The sequence below is a fragment of the Canis aureus genome, chromosome 5, assembly GCF_053574225.1.
Source record: "Canis aureus isolate CA01 chromosome 5, VMU_Caureus_v.1.0, whole genome shotgun sequence".
In the NCBI taxonomy this organism is placed as follows: Eukaryota; Metazoa; Chordata; class Mammalia; order Carnivora; family Canidae; genus Canis; species Canis aureus.
The window spans coordinates 36124417-36128551 of record NC_135615.1 but is presented as its reverse complement, the minus strand read 5'-3'; positions in this window follow the sequence as shown (position 1 = coordinate 36128551).

Here is a 4135-nt window from a genome sequence, read left to right as displayed (position 1 = left end):
CGTGGAGGTTACACCTGCCCCCACGACACACACATCAGTCTCATCCACATCTGTAGAGACAAAAGGAAGCAACATGCAAAGGACACAACTTCCTGGGGTCTTGCCCACCTCATTTCCTCAAGGCTGCGTCTGGTTACTGTGTGGCTATGGCAAGGGCACCTGCATGTCAGTGGGTAGACCCTGACATTCCCAGGCAGGCCACCCTGCAGTTCCCTCTTGAGGAGACCAAGGAGGATGAGGGAAAGGCTATGCCCAAGGACATAGGTCACCTGGAAACCCTGGCCACGCTGTTGCCCCTTAAAGCTGAGGCCTAAGTCAAGCTCCCCACAGTGGACAGCACTCACCCCCACCCCCTCCAGCTACCAGCCATGGGTGGTACTGGACTCCCCACTGCCATTCAGAGGGAGTAGAGGGCTCCTCAGCCTTCTCTGAGCCAGTCCACAGGTGGGATGAGCCACGGAGGGGCTGCCTCTAGCCTCTTTGCTGTGGTCCCAGTGTTCCCAGGGGAGGGGAGAGCCCCCCTCCCCCAGCTATCTGGGCAGTGCAGTCCTTACCTGGAAGCAGGGTAGCCAGTCCCACCCAGACGCAGGCCAGAATGTGGGGTGAAAGAGGAACCAAAGCTAGGTGGATCCAGGTGTCTAGAGTGGCTGTCTTGTCGGATAAGTTCCAGGCCAGGGTCTTTGCTGGCCCTCTCCTGAGGGGTGAGGGTGGGGGATTTATCCTGGCCAGGTCTTGTGTAATGAGATGGTCAGAGAGACGATGGAGTGGCAGGAAGTGTGAATATGAAAGTGCCCCAGCTCTTTGTTCCTCTCCTAGAGGTTCTTTTGTTAAATGCCCCAATCCCAGCTCCTGGGATGGGGTTTGAGAGGCTGGGACACAGCGGCCCCACTTCCTGAAGGCCCATCCACCTGCTGACCTGGGAACTTGAATCAGTGGCCATGAGGGGTACTGAGACCTCCTGACACCAATCAATAGGCACCAAGGAAAGGTGCCTGGCATCCCCAGAGACGGAACCATGTGGAGGGGCTGGCAGGTTTCCTGGGTGTGGGTGTGATGGTTAGGGTATAGGGAGGAGCATCCTGGAAGCTCTGGGGTCATGTTTTAGAAGAAAGGTAAGCACCATACCCAGACCCTCACCTCCCACTCAGACTTTCTCCCTAACCTTTTTACATGTGCTTAAAGGATCCTGTGACTCTCTTTATCATATTGTAATTCTCTACTTGGTTTGATTAATTAGTCTGTCTCCCCTATGGGCCATGAGTCTAGGATGTGGTACTATTAGGATGGCTGGGGCTAGCTTTTCTTCTTCACTGATTCCCTTAGCACTTGGCATGGGCCCTGGCATATAGTTGGTGTTTAATACACATTTGGTAAAGGAATGAATTTCAGGGAGCATTCCTCCATCACACACCACAAGCTCTCCAAGGGCAGGGACCACTTCTGGTGATTTTGTATCCCTGACCCTGGTGCCTGGCACAAAGTAGGGACCCACTAAATTGCGTGGGATGGAAGACTCGCTGGGAGTGACAGTGAGGCAAGAGGAGCCTTTCCAGGGGTGTTAATGAGACTCGCGTCTTCCCTTCTCATCTTGAGAAGGCAGGGAGGACACAGCCTCCTCCTCTAGGTAAGTCTCCTGGTAACAAAGGGCTCCCCAGCAGGGCTGAGAACAGAGAGGGTAGTGCTGATTCAGAAGAAAAAGGGAGTTAAGCCTTGAAGCGGCTGAACTGGGGGTGCTCTTCCAGGCAGGTTGCTACATTTGGGTAAATGGGGAAGCTCTATGGGAGCCACATGTGAAGACCATTCACTAGTGGGAAAGCTAAAGGAAGAGCTGGGTAGCAGCACAGTAGGCATCTGGGCCAGGACCTGAGGCCATGTCAAGCAGGCTATTCAACAGACACTCCTAAGGTTGAGAACTTGGGGCCAGAGCCCCGACAAGTGCCACTCTTCCAGATCTGAGGGTCTTATGGTCACAGGAGATCTGGATTTCAGGCCATTCCTTGCCTTCACAGAGCCAGGAAGTCTCAGACACACATGGGGCAGAGGGCCAGGGGTGGGATGTCATGCTGGACATGCAGTGGATGCCCGAAACTCTCAGCAGAGTGTGAGCACTGTGTCCTGGGAGGTGAGGCACCCTCAGGGCTGCAGTCACCCAGAGTCTCTGATTTCTGAGCCTTCCTTCCGTGTTCAGATAAACAGAGGAGAAGGAGGAGGGAAAGAGTTTCCTGGGACCCAGATCCTGGAGGCTAAACAGATTTGGAGTTGGCAGCCCAGCCCCACATCTCAGAGCTTAAAAGTGACTTGCCATTTAGTGATTACCCCTCGGAGCTGACAAACCAGTTTTATTTTTAGAAGAATGCACTAATTTGGGAACCTCTCCCCAAAGGTCTGTCTGAGCATCTCTCTGACCTACGTGAATCAGAATAAAGACTGATACATACCTGCCCTTGTACTCCTACTGTGGAAATGTGTGCTGGATGATAGGATTTGAAACCAGAGCTTATGTGCAGATGGAGACATCATTTAACCTTTCATTCTTGTTCTGAGTTTTGCAAAAAACCTCAAATCAAACCAAACTGAACCTAAATGTGGGTGACTGACCAGCAGGCAACTAGAAAGGTACTATTTCAGGGACACCTTAGTGGCTCAGTGGGTTAATCTACAGTCTCTTGGTTTCAGCTCAGGGTGGTGAGGTCCAGGTCTGTCCTCCCCAGCACTCGGTGCTGGGTGTGGAGTCTGCTTAAGATTCTCTGTGACTCTCTGCCCTTTGCCCTTTGCTCTCTCTCTCTCCTAAATAAATAGGAGGTACTGTTTCAAAGACTCCCTTTGAAATGAAACATAAACTTGACCTTCTTTTATTCAATGATAAAACTATATACCCAAAATAGATGCAGGCTAGTGAGTGGACACGGAGAGGATTACACACACACACACACACACACACACACACACACACACACTCATCAACTCTGGCAGGCCTGACATGTTTTGATAAAGGCTGACTTGGACTTGAGTCCAAAGAATGGGCTCTTTTTCTATGTAAACAGCATCTCATCAAGAGGAGAGATCCCGGGGCATCTGGATGGCTCGGTCCGTGGAGCATCCCACTCGAGCTGGGGTTGTGAGTTCCGTCGCACACTGGGTGCAGAGATTACTTAAAACCTTTGGGGGAGGGGAACACCTAAAGATCCCCAGCAGCGCCAAGGCGGGAGGGCGAGGGCAAGTCTTCTTGAGCCGCGGAGCCCACAGGCGCACCAGAATAGGTCCTCACCACTGGCTGACCCAGAGGGGGAGTCGGTCGACGTGTGCGGCTGCAGGCCCACTTTTTTGTTTTGTTTTCCTAAAGCCAAACGTGACCGCTTCAGTAGGTGACCGCAGCGGGGGTGGCGTGTGTCTTGGAGGCCCGCTCGGGGGAGCAGGGTGAGGCGGGCTCCGACAGGTGCAGGGGCGGGACGTGCGTGCCCGCCGGCCTCGCGCGGGGTCTCCCCAGGCGTGGGCACCCGGGCGGCCGGGGCCCCAGGGCGCGCCCGCGGCCGCCTCGGAGGGGTTGGGAGAAGGCGCGGGGCCGAGCTGCGTCCTCCCTCGCCCCGTCCTTCAATGCTAGCGTCCTCCATTTGCTGCGCCCGGGGTGCGGCCTACTCAGCCACCCGCAATCCGGGCGACCGCCTGAGCAGAGCCCGGGCTGCCGAGAGGGCGGCCGCAGGGGCGGGAAGGCCAGCAAGCCCGGTGCGCGCCGAGCCGGGCGCGCTGGCGGCTCCGCCACCTGTGAGGGCGCCCGGCGGCTGCGCCCCGCCAGGCCCGGGGCTCCTGGCCGAGCGGCGAGGCTGGACGCGGCGGCCCGGCCCGGCCCGGCCCGGCCCGGCCGCAGCGGCGGCGGCGAGAGCAGAGGAGCCGTGGCGGGCGCGCCTTCCCGGCCCGGCCTCCCGGAGCGCAGCGCCCGCGCGCCCGGCGTCCCAGGAGCTGGCGGGCACCCTCTTCGCCCCCTGGCGGCGCCGCGGACTCGCCGGGCGCCGCGGCCGCCGCAGCGGAATGAGCTGTCCACAGCAGCACCGGCGCCGCCGAGGTCCCGCCAGAATCTGTCCCGGGGCTGCGAAGCCCGAGGCAGGCCGCCCGCGCGGAATGGGGGAGCGGCGGGAGG